The following is a 19,274-nucleotide window of genomic DNA, read 5'->3' as shown; positions in this document are numbered from 1 at the left end:
TTGTTGTAATTTAAACTTATATGACTCATGAGTCATGTTTTCATGTAAGTTGAAATAAATCCATCAGCAAATATGTACTGAGTATGTGTGATTGGTATGAAGGGAGATTGAGGAAGTATCGCTTCTGAGGGAAGATGTGTGCAGGGCAGGAGTGGCCAGGATAGAGTTCAGTAGGAGGAGACTTGTCTCAGCATTGTCTGTAATTAGTGGTCAATGAATGGCCCAGATGGAGTTTATTTTATAATAATAATGTAGCCATCGTTAGTAGAATATTCACATACTCCTAAGTTGTATCTTAGTCATGATGATATAAATCAATAAGGATCAATAACTTGAAGTTACTTAACAGTGTCCTAAGTTTTATTTTTAATATTTCTTTCTCATTTTAGCCCATTTACCCCATGTATCTTTAGGGCCTAGTCATTTTTATCCTTGAGTTCACATGCTAATTAGAAGTATTTAAAAAATTACCTAGCGGTACTTTGGGGATATTGTATTTTTCACCTACTAACTTATATACATACTATAATAATGTTTTCATAAAAATCATTTAAGTTTCAAAAATTAGGGATTTTGTCCCAAAAAAGGTGGTGGCAAATTTTGCTGTACAGTAGTGTTTTAATCCAAAAAGCATGGTTGGAATTCTGTTTTATGTCCATGTATTTTTAATTCATTCAACATTCATATATTTTCAGGAGTAGTGTCAGGATAAAGTTAGATTATATTTTTTTATTCAAATGAATTTATTTTCTTCTGTCTTGATACCTTGTAATTCATTTGGAGTTTTGTTAAAATATTTTTGGAGTGTTTGAAGTTCATACTTCAACCATTTCTGTCATTTAATCTCTCACACTTCTCTATCTCTGTTTCTTGTCTTCTGTCTGAATCCCTCTGAACCTAGTACACAAACAGAGCTTTATGGAAAAGCTCAAGTGAGGTACAGGAAGGTCTTACAGAGAAAAAAATGTAACTGTGTTTTTGTATAAACTTTTAAAATGTTGTCTAGCAAACTAGAACTGCTTAACAGATGTGATTCCTTCATTGTTTAAAATTCATGCCAATCAGAATTGATAGGATTTGATCACACTCTAGTAGATTTACGAGATAAATTACAATATTGCATGACACGCTTCAAATAGAAAACATCAATATAAGTTGAATATGATTTCTTGTTTAAGATAACAAGCCAGTAATTCTTTAAATCGGATGGTTGCTGCTTTGAGAGAATATTGATCAGTTTTTGTGAAAATTAACAGTATCTTTAATGTTTCCTTCTTGGTGACATAAAGTGTATTAAACTTTTGTTTTCTTGTACAAATATAATTGTAAATGGGAGGCAACTTGTTTCTCTTTAACTGTAAATGACCTGTCATATTTCCAAAGGCCTGTAAAGAAATGAGGCTGAACTGAAATTGGACGCAAGTAATTTTCATACAAGTTAGAAAGCTTGTCACTGTGATTCTGATTTCTTTAGAGTAAAATTTTATTAGATACATATAAAGACTTAAACTAGGAATATGCACATATATTTAAATAGAAGCTTAATACCTTCTGTAAACAGGAAATGAGAAGGAACATCCTAATGAAGTGCTGGGCTCCCCCTGGGGCTCCCCCTGGGGAGTTAGAGGAGCAGGTGCTGCAGCCTGTTTGCTGTAGGACAAAGGATTGACCCGGCTGTTCAGAGCCCCCCAGGAAGCGTGTTTTTAACTATTTAGGAACTCTCCATGGTGAATTCTTTCAGTCTAATTTTGAAATAAAACCATGGAGTCTCCTGAGAACTAATGATCTGAAATTGGTACTAAGCCAAATCACTTGTCAAAAGAGAATAGAATTTTTAGTGTTTTAGATTGGAATTTAAAAATTTTTGAATATGAAGACCAACCAAAGCCATGATTTTTAAAAAGGTAGACCCTCATGTTTCAGATAAAACATTGTAAATTCTCTTAATTTTTTCTGAAACAAATTATGTGCATTATGGCTTAGATTTAAAATATTTAAGAAATCATTTAAATATTCACAGAAATATGGAGGATAAATAGAACTGGCAACCTTGTGTTGATATTTACCATGCCGAATTCATATGCTAATATTTGCTGTATACATTTGTAAAAAACATTTTAAAGTTCTTCCTTTCCCAAAGATAACCACTGTCCTGGAATTGGTTTATATCTTTCCTGTCCGTGTCTTTAGGCTAGCTTTCATGTGTTCTTTAAGTGTTCTTACTAACCTGAAATATTGTTAGTCTTTATGCAGTTTGCCTTTTAATCTTTTTTTACCCAACATTGTTTCTGAGCTGTTGTTTGCCTTTGAAACATCTAGTTTATCGATTTTAATTGCTCTTTAGTATTCCGTGGTAGCACAACCTCAGTACCATAGCTTGGGTCTCTCTTTCTCTTTGGATGGGCATTTTTAAGTGTCAGGAGACTTTGCCCAGATTTTGAGCAGATACCCGAGTTGCTCTGCAGGCCTCAGGGTCTGCAGCACATCAGACAGGCTGCCATTAGCTCTTGTGCCACAGTGTCCGAGTGCTGGCATTAGGCAGCATCCTCAGGCCCTTTGGTGCCAGTAGACTGTGCATTGCTCTATCTTTTCTTGCTGAAGTTCCTCTGACATTTAAAATCAGTAGCACAGAAGCCTGCTGACCACCTTGTCCTGCTGCTCTTTTTAAAAAATATCCTCCTATTCTCCCTTACCGGTATGAGAAAACATAGTATCTCTATTGTATCTTTTTGATACTTGTTTAAAAAAGATGCCATTTGTTTTATTTTCCAGTTTTAACATTTTTATTTTATTTTAACCTGTGGGAGGCTAGGACCTCTGCCATCTGGGGGTTTATTTTGCCATAGCAACAAGTGCACTGGTCTGTGTGTAAATATGACGTGGTTTGACTTGATGTAAACAATATGCTTTTGTGCCCTGGTTATTATATAATTGTTTCAGTTAATGACAGTGAAGTATTGAGTCTTGAAAATGATGCACTCTTATTTGTGAACATTTTTGAGTTTTTAAGAAATTATTTGAAAATTTTATGTAAATTCCATTCTTTTTTCACATTTATAATTTTCATTAGTTGGACTTATTTTAATGCATTTCATATTTTGGTGTGAGTCATATATTCAGACATATATGAAGCCTTGTATTACACATTAAAGTTTGAATTGTGATTTTCCCTTAAACTACTGAAGAGAAAGCTAATACTGTGAAATTCTTTGTGCGTCCACCAGCTTGATGTGGTTCATAGAATGCCAGATATTAGAATATTAATGTTATTAACCCTTTCACTGAGAGTACTTCTTGGAATAAAAAACGATTAGGTCGATATCACTTCTTGCGTATCAGTAGTTTCAGAAAGCTGAAAAATGTTTATGCTATGCAATAAACAGATGCTGCTCTAACAATGTAATGCATTATGTACCAAAAATGATCTCTCTTTTAATCATAGATACTGATTTAATGAGACTAGACTAGCGTACATCAAAAGTGGATTTAAGATGTAATTTTTTTTTTTTTCTGTGTTTTTTCTACATAATTAATAGACATACCTTTTACCATCATTGTCAAAATTTTTGGAGTATTTATTTCTTTGATTTTTGCCTGTGTTTTCTTTTTTGAATTTCAAGGGTATGTAGTTGTCTCATAAACTCATTCAAGATAGCCAGTAAAATATTTTAAAGAAGCTTCCCTGTATTAAGTCTATTTTGCGTGAAAAAAATCCAGTGTGTCCATGTTTTAAAGTTTCACCCTTTATTTTTTTATTTTTTTATTTAAAAAAAATTTTTTTTCCATTTATTTTTATTAGTTGGAGGCTAATTACTTTACATCATTACAGTAGTTTTTGTCATACATTGAAATGAATTAGCCATGGATTTACATGTATTCCCCATCCCGGTCCCCCCTCCCACCTCCCTCTCCACCCGATCCCTCTGGGTCTTCCCAGTGCACCAGGCCCGAGCACTTGTCTCATGCACCCAACCTGGGCTGGTGATCTGTTTCATCCTAGTTTCAAGAGAACAGCATTGAAACATGTATATTATCTAGGGTGAAACAGTTTCACCCTTTTTTGAGGGAGAACTGTGTATTTTCTCTAACGCAGGGCTGTTTTAGGGGAGCCGGTGATTGGTGACCTGTCTGTGCTCCTGGGTGGCAGCCTCCAGCGGCATCGTGCTCAGACCTGGGTCTGCGGCCCAGCGGCCCCGGAGCCGTCCTCAGTGGGAGGAGCTCTCTCCCTGGCTCTGCTTTCCCTTCCTCTTCTCTGGCCTTCATTCCCTCCAGCTCCCTGCAGTTGCTGACTTTGAGCCCTGAGATTCTTCTTCACTGCATTGTACATTTTGACTGACAAATCTGCCTTTTCTACGGTCAGATAGTTCTGTATTTGGAAAAATATTCCTATTGTATGTTTTATTCCACTGAACCCAGCAGAGTTAAATGCAGTTTGGATGCATAGGCAAGAATTAATGATTGGAAGATACAGAGTTGGTAAATTATTTACTCTGGCCCCGAGGAAGCTGAAGAGCCGAGTGAAAGACTAATAAATCATTTGTGGCAGTGCAGGTTGTCACTTCCAATTATTTTAGACGGTTTTGTGATAAACGGCAGCACCTGCTAGATGTGTGCACACCCTCCCTTGATGCTGGTGCTGCAGTTTGTTCAGTCCACGGTCAGAGGCAAGTTTGTGTAAAGTTTATTCAGTTTGGAAAGGAAATGACTCTTTTTAAAGTCGGTTTTGTTGCCCTTTTTTATTGTTTCCAGTGCTATAGAACGATTCCTGTGATATGGCAGGGAAGCTGGAACTTACCTACCACTTTAGCCAGGGATACTGTCTTTCTTCTTTGTTAAATATTTGAAGAATTGAGCTTCTTTATTCTTCCCAGACTTAAAAAATAAACAAACAAAAAAACTGTTTCTACTGAGATGATTAGCATGCTAAAAATCAAATCATTTTGATACAGTACCTTTTAACAGAGAAACACTCTTGCCATTTGACCAGCCCCCTTTCATCATTCTTTGTTTTTAATGGCCTGGGTTTTGAAATGCACCCCTAAAAGGCTGTGAGGGTCTTCCTTGCACTGTTCACTGCAATCTGCTGAGATCCTTGAAGCCGTAGAAGACCTGGCAAGAAAGCTTAGTCTAGACTGTTCTGGCTCTAACATCATAAAATAGGGCTCCTGTAATAGAACTCCTTCAGAAATGAATTATACATATCATATGGGGCATGCTTCATGCTTAGAATTATGTTCAATTCTTTTATTTGCCTCAGAGTTTAATAATTATTTAATTTATGTTCAAACCCAGAACATGAGATTTGCTTATAAAATACATCAGAGTCACTTTGTTTTCACTCAGATTTTCAGCTTTAACATAAAAATATGGGATTTTTGAGGGGATCCTTAAGATTGTATACGAAGAAAGAATCTTGATAAGTTGTATTCATTCAGTCACAGTTTTACTCACTTACTTGTCTTCACAGACATTTATTAAGTCCATGTGTGCCTGGTCTCTGAGAGCAACTACTACTCCTATTAGGTTACAACTAATGCTTTTCTCGACGACTTGGTATATGCCATATGCCATTTTAAGCATTTTACAGGTACTTTAATGCAACAACCTTGTGACAGTAAGTAACTGTTCTTTCGCTTATTTTGGGCTTCTGCTGCAGCTCAGCTGGTAAAGAATACGCCTGCAATGCGGGAGACCTGGGTTTGATCCCTGGGTTGGGAAGATCCCTGGAGAAGGGAAAGCCTACCCACTCCAGTATTCTGGCCTGGAGAATTCCATGGACTGTATAGTCCATGGGGTCTCAAAGAGGTGGACATGACTGAGCGACTTTCACTTTCACTTTATGCTTATTTTACAAAGGGTCCTGTAGAATGCTAAGGAAATAGTGATTTTCCTTTTTCTTTAAAGTCTATAGACTCTAGGGAGGTAGTATTTATGTTACATCTTAATTAGGTTTAGAATTTCAATCCAGATAGTGCAATGAAAGTGAAAGTGAAAATCACTTAGTCGTGTCTCCTGGGACCATGGACCATACAGTCCATGGAATTCTCCAGGCCAGAACACTGGAGTGGGTAGCCTTTCTCTTCTCCAGGGGATCTTCCCAACCCAGGGATCAAACCCAGATCTCTCGCATTGCGGGTGGATTCTTTACCAGCTGAGCTACCGGGGAAGCCCAAGAATACTGGAGTGGGTAGCCTGTCCCTTCTCCAGGAGATCTTCCCAACCCAGGGCTCGAACCCAGGTCTTTCGCATTGCAGGCGGGTTCTGTACCAGCTGAGCCACCAGGGGAGATGCTGGTGGTTTAGTCCCTCAGTCGTGTCCAACTCTTGCGACCCCACGGACTGTAGCCCGCCAGGCTCCTCTGTCCATGGGGTTTTCCAGGCAAGAATCCTGGAGTGGATTGCCATTTCCTTCTCCAGGGGATCTTCCCGACACTAACTTATCATTTATTGAACATTCAGTTTTATGTTTGGTGTTCTATACGTTATTTCACTTTTTAACAAACCGTGATAGTTAAACATTATTCTGTGCTTTGTTATGGTGGAGAAATTGAACCTTAAAGAGGTTAAACCACTTGTGCTCAGTTAAGTAGCTTGGAGGTGGAGGAGCTGGAATTTGAATCAAGATCTGATTGCCTCCACTCTATTTTTGGGTTACGAACACTACTTCCTATAGCTTGTTGAAGTGGCCTGTGAAAGACGGTTTGTAACCTTTTCTTATTGTCTTTAGTCAAATTCATTTTGACCAGGAGGTTTTCCTTCTGACGTCATTCAGTTGAAAACTGTTAAGAGTCTTTGAAAGAGTATTAACAGGAGAGTATTAGTTTCATCTTGTAGGGAGATTAACAGACTAGATGAAACATAATTGTGTGTTATTTCAGTTATCCTATATATTTCATGATGCTTCACAAATGAGTTTTAGTTGAACTTGAATTTCAGGGTACCATGGGATGCTGCTAATTTAAATACAGTCTTTAGCATAGAGCATAAAATCAAGGAATAAAAAAGTCAAACTAGAATCTTGAAAATCTAAGCTGATATTAAATATATGTAAATGTTTATTGAAACTCTTCATGTTGTGTCTCTGGAAGCAAATCCCTACTCATACACATTTCTTTTCCTATGCTGTGAGTCATGTGGAGATTTAACGTATGTGTAGTTTTTCACTGAAATGCCTTTATCAGATAACAGGTAGATTAAAATAATAAGTGGAATGTTGTGACTTTTAATACAACTCAATGCAGTTTGTCAAAGTCCTTTATTTATATGGAGTATTACTCGAGTGGCAAAGTTTTAGTGAATGGGAGACTGAAATAAAAGTCGGTGATTTGTTAAGTTTCATTAAATATTTTTGTGTTACTTAAAATATAAATAAATTATCCCTGGAGACACCTTAGTGTCATTTTAGTAATTGTTTAAAAAGAAAATCAGACTAATCAGTTATTAGAGGGTTCATCCTCAAACCTAGATTAAAGACAACCTAATAATTATTAATTGCAGATTCACCATTTCAAAATAATTTTTCTTAATGGATTTTCAAAAGTGCCTTATAAAGAAAGACCTTCCAAAATCAATAGCTCTTTCGAAAAGAAGGGCTTAAAAATTAAGAAATCTTTAATGTGTCCTTTAGATCCTTTATATATTACTTAATATAAATAAAATACTTGTTACTTAATTTTTCTGTTATAAATTCAAGTGTTTTGGCATAGTATTTCAGTTAATAGTGTTCAGTTATTGTTCAGAGTATGGTTTCAGAATTTTTACTGTCTTTTTTCTTTTTTATCAGAAGGACAGTATGTTATAGAAAAATTGGAAAATAAAAAGCACACATGATCCCACCCCATAAAAACAAACAGCAAAACTTTTCCTTTTTTGAAGGAAGATTATGGAGCTAATAATTCTTCCTAGATCCAAAGATGTACCTGTTCCCTTATGTCATAATTAATTAATGAAAATGTACTGTGTTCAGATTTGTCAAGTAAACCTAATTTGTAGGGTAAATTTTGCTAAATTGGTTTCTATGTGCAATATTAAAATATTAAAAACTGTGAAAGAAATACTAACTTATTGGAAGGTTTATAATTCAGAGTTGCATGGGAAATTGAAGTAGAAAAATCTTAGATATGGTAGCTCTGGCATGGTAATCTTTAGATAATAGGTAATTCATATTGCTCGAGGTGATTAGGTCTTTAGAAGTTAATCTTGTCAGTAGGAAACTGAAATTTTGAAATATAAATAAGTGAACCAAAGTTGTAAGACTGCAATGTAGCTCAAGCTCATAACTAATGTGTATGTAAATATTCTTTGAATGAGTAAATTAAATGTCTTACATGCAGGAAGTTGTTGAAAATTTTGCCATGCATGCTTTAGGAAAGTTATTTCAGAAAAATTACCATAAATTTATATATTAAAAAACAATGTTTGCATTTATTCAAAATATTGATATTTGGAAGTGAAGAACTTAGAAGACATATGCACTTTTAAAATTACAGGGACAGAGGAGCCTGAAAGGCTACAGTCCATGGGGCCGCAGAGAGTTGGACACGACTGAATGACTAAGCAGAAGCACAATATAAGTAAGGAGAGATGAAATAGAATAGGTTCTAGTTAGCTTTGTTTCTAGCAGTGCTTTGACTGCATAATTGGAAGGTATCCTTAGATAAGCTTTATGGAAACTTTTCAAGTTGGAAGAAGATTTCAGCTGGAGGGTCTAAAGGGTCACTTGGACAAAAAAAACAACTCTCTATATTAAAATAAAATGTGTCCAAGCTTTAAAGAAAAGATCTCAGAGTTTGCAGATGATCCTAAAATTGGAGCTAGAGGAAATAATGAGGAACAATGCAATCAGATTCAAAAAGATTTGGATTGTTTAGGTGATTGGGCCAGCAGATGGCAAATGCAGTTCAGTGTAGACAAATGTAAAATAATTATCTTAGGAACAAAGAACCAATCATACAGCACACTGATCAGGAAAAAATTTGTGGGTTATTGTAGGAAAACCATTGAAACAGTTAACCCGGTGCACAGCTGCAGCAGAAAAGGCAAGCGAGAAACCAGATTAGCAGACGGGTAGAATATAAAGCAAGAGACATCACTTATAGTGCATTAAGAAACTTGCTAGACCCCATCTAAATTACTCAGTCTTGTATTGGTTGATAGAATCACTTTAGAAAGGGTAGATTTTTCCTTTGCCTTGAAAATAGATTGGGATTATAACAAGCAAATCTAATTAAGAGGTTTGAATGAATTTTTATGAACTTTCAATTTGTGAACTTCTGTAGGTTAGAGCAAGATGCTATGTCAAAATAAATGCACTTCAGGTGTGACCACTATCAGACCTTCATCTTAGTAGAGGACACTGTGGCTTCAGCTGCCTGGGGCCTTACCTAACGCTCTTCCCAGCTTAGGTGGGAGGCTGCCTGTCACCTCCCTTGACTAAAGACGCTAAGTGGCTGCCATGTGGTCCTTCTGCATGCTAGACAGCTGCGTCTGGAAGGACCATGGGCTTGAGATCTCAGGGCTACTAATGAGGTGTTCCTTCTTGGCCTGTGACTCTTGATGCAGTAACACGTGTTGTGGGCTTCATTCTAGGCTGTTGGGGAGGACTTTGCCTGCCTTCCTTGATTCCCGTGTAAGTCTGATTCTCCAGCTATGTCTCAAGCTTTTGGGCCACCCAGTACCCAGCCAGTAAACCCCTTTTGACTTAGACTAACCAGAATGTGTCTGTTGTTTATAGTCAGAGCTCTTCCTGATACAGTGTAGTGTTCTGGTACTTCCGCTTTGGCCATTGCATTGTTTTCTGTTCCTCAGTGTGTTTGCTCTGTTTGGAGTGGTATCTTATTAGAAATCATTTTTTTCTGGATGAGCAAATCTCTCTCTTTCTCTCACAGTCTTTGTCAGTGTTTCAAATAAGCATGAAGAGTTTGTACCGGTACCATCAGCATCTGTAATCCTCTTGAAAAATTTAGCTTTATTCATGTAAGCAAATAGTGTCACTCATAAAAATGGTGTTTGGTAGTCAGCCTGATTGTAAGAAGAGTGTATATTTCTCTACATGTTATATTTGCTGTATCTAAAAATCATTCATTTATTTATTTAATGTATGATTTTCTTAATGTCACGTAAGTAATATGTCGTAGAGTGAGGAGTAGTGTTCAGAGTTTTTTGTTTTTATGTTATTGTTGAATAGCCGATGTTTGTTAAATGAAATATTTTGAAAAATAGCACTTGAAAATTAGAAATACGGATTATATTTTAAATTTGTGTTAAGTTGATGGGTTAGTATTTAGAATTGATTTTTATCACAAGCTGTGTTTTAAATACTGGTTAGATTTTCCATTTTCACATATGTCATATTGACTTGTTTTCAGCTAAATTATAGAAGTTCTGTATTTTTTTTTTTTTTTGAGAGGTGGCATGCAAGGCTGTTTCCTGGAAAATTTGAAATGGAACCTTCTCAATAGAAAGATGTCTTTGAGTCCATTACTCATACACCTGTGGATTGCCAGCATTCTTATGTGTCATGGCCTGTCTTCCAGATTACCTATTCCTGATTCACATTTGACACCTCCCCTTAACACCCTTAACCCATGTTATTAGCTTATGAATGATTTGGGAGGGGACGCTTTATGACTGAACTATTTCACATATCTTTATGAATGTTTGATAGCCCTTTACTTTCTTACAGATTATTCTTTTATAAAAAGAATGCTTATTTCTTGAAATTTTGATTCTTAGCACGTCTCAGTGAAGGAAAAATGATCATGTAGCTGTGTTTAAGGAAATGTCTTTGGTCTTGTTGCCCAGGTAGGGACTGCCTACACACACACACACACACACACACACACACCTACACACACACACACACACACACACACACCTACACACACACACACACACACACACTGCCTACACACACACACACACACACACTGCCTACACACACACACACACACACACACACACACACCACCCCTCTATAGTAGAGAACAGTGGTAGACTTGGAAAATTATTTTAAGAAGGTGAGTGCTAAGGGTAGTTGAGGTTTACACTCTGGTTTTTAAACTGCTCGAGACCTTGGTGAAATGGAGCAGTGCTTCAGATTGTTTTCACTGCATTATGTATATGTGTAGGAAGAGAAGGCCGGCCTTGGAGCTGAGCTACACAGCAGATGCTTGTCCCCTGCAGTCGGTGGGCCAGACGGCTGAAGACGAATCTCCCTGTCTGCACGGAGGCATAAGGGTCCTTTGAGGAGTAAGACGGAGACCCAGTACCCCAGCCTCCTCCCTCCTCTCAAGAGGAGCTGATTTCATCCTCCTTGTCCGCAGCCAGCTCCCTCTGTGAGCAGGCTCTGAGGACAGTCCTTTCTGTTATGACTTGGCCCTGAGCCTGGGACTGCTGCTAATGCTGTCGCTGCCTGACAGGGGGCCTTGTGAAGGTTAGCTCCTGGACAAGAAGGCAGCCCTTTCCTGCGTCCTACCTCCACCTTCACTTTCATGGGGTGCCCACAGGGCAGCCATGAGCTCTGTGGCTCACGCCTGCTCTGAGTCTTCTGTTGGATGCTCGGGCTGCTTTCTCCTTGTCAAAAACTTTTTTCCCCCTTTAGGCCCCACTAGGTTTGGAGTTCTTTCAGAAGGCCGGTGGCTCTGGATGGCTCAGCTTTGCAGTCAGGTTTTCCTACGTTTCCTTTTGGTTGTCTCCTTACCTCTTTCTTCTTTTCCTTCTCTCCCTCTTTCCCTTCTTCTCTTTTTTCTTTGTGATGATTTTAGTTGTTTCTTGTTTAAAGAAAATGGTCATGTTAGAAAACTCTGTGTGAAAATTATTTATTAGTAAAGCGGGATTAAATGTGTTTAAAATTTTTAAAATATAAGCATATGTTCTCATACATCTAGTATTTTTTTCATTTAACAGTATATATTTAACAGTATATTATATATCTGCAAGAAATGCAGATTTACATTATCTCTTTTAATAGTTGCATAGCATTCTATTCTATGGATATATGATAGTTTATTTAATCAGTTCTGACTGATGACTCTATGGGTCATTACAGTTTTTCACTATTAAATATAATACTAGATTCAAAATACTTTTGATAATGTTTGTTTGTTTCCATAGGATAAGTTCTGGAAGTAGAGTTACTGGATGCAAGGGTAATTATGTTATGAAAATTCCTGAATCTTACTGCCACAGTCTACGTGTTTCACTCCAATCAGTGATTTTTGAGATGGTTGTTTTTTTTTTCTTTTTTAAATATCAACAGCAGATATTGATATTTAAAAAGAAAACATCTTTGCTGATTTTTATATATGAAAAGTAGTATCTTGCTCTAGTGTACAGTTTTAATGCTATTGACCATCTGTGTTTAATCTATAATTGTTTCCTCAGTATTGTTTGTCTGTTATTCAGGTGTTTTCCCTCCTATTTAAGCACTGAATTATATGTTAGGAAGATAGGCCCTTTTTGGAAGCATTGGTTGTGTTTTTGCTGTTGTATTTCATTTCTGTCTTTACTTTTCTCTTGCTGCTGTGTCTCAGCTCTGTCTTCACTTTTCTTTAGTAAGTTGAGGTGCTGCTTTGTCTTTGTTTCTTTGTTTTTAGGCCATGTAGACATTTTAACTTTTTATTTAATCAAATACGTCTTTTTTTACATACATTTTTTTCACTTTTAGTGTTAAAATTTTTAATGTAAAATTCTAATCAATTTATGAGCTTCCTTGGTGACTCAGATGTAGAGAATCCGCCTGCAATGCAGGAGACCAGGGTTCGATCTTTGGATCAGGAAGGTCCCCTGGAGGAGGAAATGGCTCCCCACTCCAGTGCTCTTGCCTGGAGAATCCCATGGATGGAGAATCCCGGTGGGCTATAGTCCATGGGTTGCAAAGAGCGATTAACAGTTTTATAATCAATTTAGGATATTTAAATGTGAATTTTTCAGTTTGAGTTCTGTGTTTTGTTGGTTTTGTAGATGTTGATGCACACACACACTGACAGCGTGCAGAGAAGAGCTCCCAGCCGACGGGACCTGCAGCCTCCGCTGCTGTGTCTGTGAGATGAAGAGGTGGTCTAGCACAGGGGTGTTCATGCAGTTATTTTGTTCATGAACCACAGTAAGAAACTTAAATCATAGCTTAGTACTCACATACACAGTCATATAGAGATGGGTCTGTGTGTGTATACTGTATGTGCGCACACCACCACCTGTGTTCTCCTTTTTGTGTGGCGAGCCATGTCATGCCTGCAATGGCCGGTTACTGGGGAAACACCTGCCATGTGCAGCTTACCAAATTGCTTTCATTATGCATAAACATGGTGTTACACAGTTTGTGAAACACTGATGTGGTGAACTGGATACTGAGCTGCCTTCTAAGGCTACCAGATAGCAGATGCAAATGCCTTGCCAATGTAGCAAATCACAGGGCCTGGGTTGTATCTAAAAACATCCAAACTAAAACAAAACTTTCTAGGTCAACAAGCCTATTTTCAGGTGGAACTCAGCCTGATAACTTGGGCCCCTACCAAGAAGACCAAAGACGTAAAGTGCACGTTCCTCACCCCGTCAGTAGCTGTAAAATACTTCAGACGAACAAGGCATGTGCCCAGCAGTGGACGGTGGATAATGCTCTTCAGTAGCACTGGTCTAGATGCTGATCTTTGGGTTCTTCTTAATGCTCACCTGCTCTCAAGTTCTGTGGCTGTCTGACAACTTCTAGACATGGGAATGAGATAAAGTGGCCTCACACAGTTTTTCTGATTTGATAAAAGATGATGCCTGTAATAGGGTCTGAGAAAGAAGAATATGAGGAGAGTGTTCTAGATAGCTGAATTACTTTGCAAGCTGATTAAGGGGGGAGGCAAATATTGTCCTTTCCATCTCTAGCAAAGGTGACAACAATACCCAGCAACTGTGTCCCAAATCAAAAGATGTTATTGGATAACCAGTAGCAATCAGGTAGGTTGAGTGTTACTGAAAAATATAGCAGCATTTAGATACTTAGTGAATCTTGCATGTGGTGTGTGTGTGTAGATGTATGTATGTATGCATGCATACACACAAAATTATTTTGGGACCTGATTTTCTAGTTTGGGGGCAAGGTGTATACCTACAAGAGAGCTTCTGTGAGGTACAACCATTAAGACTCACTTTGGTACTTGGGTAATTGTAATGGAACCGTGGAGCCATTAGGCTCCAGATGGAACTTTAATCTGGCTTCTGATTGAGCCAAGTGTCCTTGTACAGTCTCTAAGCATCTGTTTTGGAAATATATGTGACATTATTCAAAATTTGTACAAATTAAGCCACCCTTGGGTTATAATTCAATTTTTCTTTATTGAGAAATGTATTGTAAACAGTTTTATGCAATCAAGCAAAACTAGCCTATACCCATTATTTATTTGCCTGTTAGCCAGTCATTTATATTTTTGTGATTAAACTCTTAATTGATTTAAGAAGGCTTACATTATATTTCTAAAGTTGCAATTTGTATATAAAATATGAAGCTTTTCCTAGTTTCAAATAGCTTTCACATAGGTACTTATTTTGGAGACTATTTAAAAACTACTTAAAATTGTGGTGATTTCACCTTTGAAAGGGAGACACCCCAAGCAATTTGCCTTGTTCCAGAATGAACTTTGCTTTCTCCCATAGTGGACATGGCAGAGGGAGGGGCGGCTCCAGGGTTGGTCTGCGAGCATTGTGTGGACAGGTCACCCGCTTGGGTTCCTGTGTCCCTGCTTGTCTGCAGGCTTCCTTCACTGTCTCAGGATGGCTGTCACTCAGAAACAGACAGCTTCAGTTCCAGCAGAGAGAAAGCAAGGGCTTTTCTTTCTCCTTATCACAGACTACAAGTTCTTTTCTTGAGTTTTTTATTGGCCCCGTATAGACCACATGGCTTTTAATTAATTATTCTCCTATTTACAGAAACACAGAAATTAGAATCATATTGTGGGAAGAAATACTAGTTAGGTATTTTATAGTCCCTTTGGCTTTTCTTGTTTAGTAGAGACTGGAAAATTACTTTTTATTTGTGGAAGGAAAGCTATGACAAAGTTAGCATATTAAAAGATAGAGATCCCACTTTGTGGATGAAGTTCTGTTTAGTCAAAACTATGGTTTTTCCAGTAGTCATACACAGATGTGAGACCATAAAGAAGGCTGCCTGCTGAAGAATTGATGCTTTTGAACGGTGGTGCTGGAGAAGATTCTTGAGAGTCCCTTTGACAGCATGGAGATCAAACCAGTCAATCAAACCTTAATATTCGTTGGAAGGACTGATGCTGAAGCTCTAATACTTTGGCCATTTGATGCGAAGAACTGACTCATTGGAAAAGACCCTGATGCTGAGAAGGATTGAAGGCAGGAGGAGAAGGGGACGACAGAGGGATGGATGGTTGTCCATCACCAACTCAGTGGACATGAGTTTGAGCAAACTCTGGGAAACAGTGAAGGACAGGGAAGGATGGTGCGCTGTATGTAGTTCATGGGGTCGCAATGAGTTGTATACTACTTACTGACTGAACAACAACAATAACAAATATTACATAGACCAGCTAAAGTGTGAGGAGATTGCATTTTTAAATAAATGTTAGTGATGTTTGCTAAGGATGAAAGTGAAAGTGAAGTCGCTCAGTCATGTCTGACTATCTGCAACCCCGTGGACTGTAGCCCACCAGTCTCCTCCCTCCATGGGATTCTCCAGGCAAGAGCACTGGAGTGGGTTGCCATTTGCTTAGTGTCGTATTATCCCTATACTTGTCCCTTCCCCCAAAGTAATACTGTACAGTTCTTTGGACCCATGGTCATCCGTCGCTTGCCTTGCTATGTGTGGCATTTTTAAAAAAATTTAGTATATTGTTTGGCAATATAAAAATGATACAAATGAATTTATTTACAAAACAAATCGGTGCACAGACATAGAAAACAAACTTATGGTTACCAAGAGCTTCCTGGTGGCTCAGTGGTAAAGAATCCACCTGCCAATGCAAGAGGCGCAAAAGACGCCAGTTTGATCCTTGGGTCGGGAAGATCCCCTTGAGGAGTGAGTGTCAACCCACTCCAGTAGTCTTGCCAGGAAAGTTCCATGGACAGAGGAGCCTGATGGGCTGCAGTCAGTGGGATGGCAGAGAGTCAGACATGGCCAAGAGACTGAGCACAGCACAGTGTTACCAGAGGGGATGGTAGTGGGGGAGGGTGGGAGGGAGAGGTTCACACGCACAGACACACACACACACTGCTGTATGTGAGTTCTGAGCTCGTCGCTCAGTCGTGTCCGACTTTGTGACCCCATGGGCTGCAGCACACCAGGCTTCCCTGTCCTTTACCAACTCCCGGAGCTGCCTCAGACTTCATGTCCATCGAGTCGGTGATGCCATCCAACCATCTCATCCTCTGTCGTCCCCTTCTCCTGCCTTCAATCTTTCCCAGCATCGGGGTCTTTTCCAATGAGTCAGTTCTTCCCATCAGGTGACCAGAGTATTGGAGCTTCAGCATCAGTCCTTCCAATGAATATTCAGGGTTGATTTCCTTTAGGATGGACTGGTTGGATCTCCTTGCAGCCCAAGGGACTCTCAAGAGTCTTCTCTAGCTCACCAGTTCAGAAGCATCAGTTCTTTGGCGCTCAGCTTGCTTTGCTGGTTTGAACCCTGTGTTGCTCTTATTTGGATTTCCAGCGCCAGAATATTCCTGTGAGGCATATTATTCTTCACTTTGCTTTTTTAAAAAATAAGATTATCATAGCACTTTTCTACATGAACACTGAGATCCTCACACTTTATTTTTAGAGCCTCATGGTATTTCAAAGTAGGGATGTGTAGTGTACAGTATCAAGATAGTCTTTCTTGAGGCCAGATCTCATCACATTGTTCTTGTGAAAAGTTCCCTCTCTTTTCTTACAGAGGCAATTCTTAGGGCAGGGAATATTCACTTCCCAGGGTTGGGTAAATCTGAATCTTGTGTGTGTCTTTTAAAATTCTGTCCCTAAAATTTTGATATACTTTCTTAGTTGAAAACTTCTCTTGTAATAAGAACAGTAACTGTTTCTGATACCAGAGACGACAGAGGTTGTAATTTCCTTAGCCGTCGGATCTTCTTGCCCCCTGCAATCTAATAATTTTGAATTTCTTGCCTTTTCCTTGGCTAGGAATCTTCTATTTCCTGTTCACTGTTACTTTTTTGCATTGATATGTTTTTGCATTAATACATATTTTTACCCCATTTTAATCCACTTTACTTCTTGTACTGTTCATCTTGAAGCCTTACCCTATGATATTCCCCTCTGGATTATTACATTGCTGTTAAACTATTTACTAAGAGCACTTGTAATTTCTTTTAAACTTAACTTTCTTCTACTAGATTTTGAGCTACTTAAGGGCAGAGTGGTAGCATGGGTTTTATATTTTTGTGTGTGGATAGTGTATATAGTAGTACACACATGCATGAACTATCTGATTGATTACATGAATGAACTTTAATGTAATAACTGTGAAAACCTATTTAAGTATATTTATGTTTTTATATAAAACAGCTAAACATTCAGTATTTAAAGTTGCTGAATATGTGTTTATTATTGGTAATAACTTGAGTTGCCGAGAGGCTTTAATCACGCACCTGGTAACAGGCAACAAGTTAAAGTTTAAAAATCCACACGGGGAGGAGCAGAGCAGACAGGTGGAGTCTCTGAGGAAGAGTGGCTGACGGGTGTGCAGGCCTGGGCCGCTTCCTGACTGACCTGTGTGGGTGCGGCTGAAGAAGGGGCATGGCCCTCAGGGTGGGGGGTAGACTGGTCTGCCGTCTCTGTGGAAGGAAAGGCCCAGAGGTTGACGTTGGCAGCACGCATCCCAGCAGCAGCTGGGAGGTTTCTAATAGTCTCGTTTCCACCTCTCTATAAAATACGTATGTAGATAGTCCATATTTTCTTTGCAGGTGGAATAGCAGTGCAGAGAGAGACTGGAGCAGACACGGCTGAAGCTGTGGCTTTGTTCCTGGCTATCTGTGTATCCTCAGGCGATATCTCACCCTCTTTGTCCTGCAGTCTGTTCATCTGTAAGAGGGTGATGGTGATACTGCCTGCTGCATAGACCTGTGCTGAGTTTAGATGAGATGATACATGCACATTTCCTAGAACTACTCCTGTTACAAGTGTTATGTGTTAGGAGCTGTTCGGTCGTAATGCTTGCTTCTCCTGTCTTTTGTTCTATAAAGGCTGTACTTGTTTTGGTTAGTTGGCTTTCTGTGCTGTCAGAACCCCCTTGCTAGCCAGCGTGGTTAAAGGCCAGATCTCTGGAGCCTTTTAAATGCTAGGCGAATGGCTGCTCTTGCATGGCACCTTTTGAGAGCCAGTCATTGTATTGCTCTGACAAGTCCACGCTTCACCTCAGTGGGTCCAGGTGCTTGAATGTTTCCCTACTTGAACGTGTGTGTGTGTGTGTGTGTGTTGATATATATATCTGTATGTTTGATAATAACTGAACTATCCAGTTCATCCTTTTCTAGTGAAAAAAATTATGAGAGGATATAAAGTGCATTCAGCACAGAAATATGCTTTCTTCTTCTTTTTTTTTTTTTTTAAAGTCTTTGACATGTACTAGAATGAACTCCTGGAGAGTGGGGTGTGGGTTTGGGTGTTTATTTCTGTTTTTCTTTGGGTTGTATTTGCAAGGGGTGCCTGAAATTAGCTCAGGTTTAAAAGATATTTGCACAGCAGGAAGGGAAGTAGGGCTTTCCTGGAAACCTAAGAACAGGGCTTGCTTTTAAGATTATAGGAAGTGATTTTGATTTTAAGGGAAGGTAACAAAGCAAACGTCTAGCTTTTTCTCTGTATGCCATCTTCCTGTCTGGCCACCAACAGAGGTTTCTGTTTCCGCATCGCTCTAGCTTGCATTGCTACCCTTTCTGCTGCAGGAGCCAAGGCAGAAGGTGGGGTTTCTTCAGAGGCTGCTAGTTCCAGCAGCTCGAAAGGCACCGAGAGCCGGAAGCAGCCCATCGTTGGAAGCAGGTGGCGGCGGCCCTCCTTTACTGACGGGCCTGGTGCCCAGTGAGGGCAGGCCGTCGCTGCTGCTGCGGTGCCGCGCCGGGCAGCCTTGCCCCCGGGGCTGGTTTCAGGGTCGCTTCTGGTGGACAGCGGTGTGGCCGCCGTGCCAAGTAGCATATGCTCGTCTGCAGTGGCGGAGAGGCTGGCCCACTTAGGTCTCGATGCTCTTCCGCTGGAGGCTGTTGTGTGAGTGCAGGGATACACTATTTTATTGGCTGCCTGTTGGCTGTATTTGTTTTCTAGGACTTCCA

General features: G+C 39.2%; 1 protein-coding gene across 23 annotated transcripts in view; it reads left to right on the top strand.

Moving 5' to 3' along the window:
* Positions 1 to 19,274, top strand: part of TBC1D5 (TBC1 domain family member 5) — a 559,964-nt gene that overhangs the window by 71,794 nt on the left and 468,896 nt on the right. Inside the window, exon 1 of one of the 23 annotated variants that reach the window (XM_070467043.1) lies at positions 19,136 to 19,209. The exons of the other annotated variants lie outside the window; for them this stretch is intronic. The gene's annotated coding sequence lies outside the window, so the exon portion shown is untranslated. Of the gene's footprint in view, positions 1 to 19,135; positions 19,210 to 19,274 lie in introns of those variants that run through there. 23 annotated transcript variants of the gene reach the window in all.

This window comes from Odocoileus virginianus, chromosome 4 (assembly GCF_023699985.2).
Source record: "Odocoileus virginianus isolate 20LAN1187 ecotype Illinois chromosome 4, Ovbor_1.2, whole genome shotgun sequence".
NCBI classification, from domain to species: domain Eukaryota; kingdom Metazoa; phylum Chordata; class Mammalia; order Artiodactyla; family Cervidae; genus Odocoileus; species Odocoileus virginianus.
Note: the sequence above shows the minus strand (reverse complement) of the source record. Positions and strands in the feature narration are given on the sequence as shown.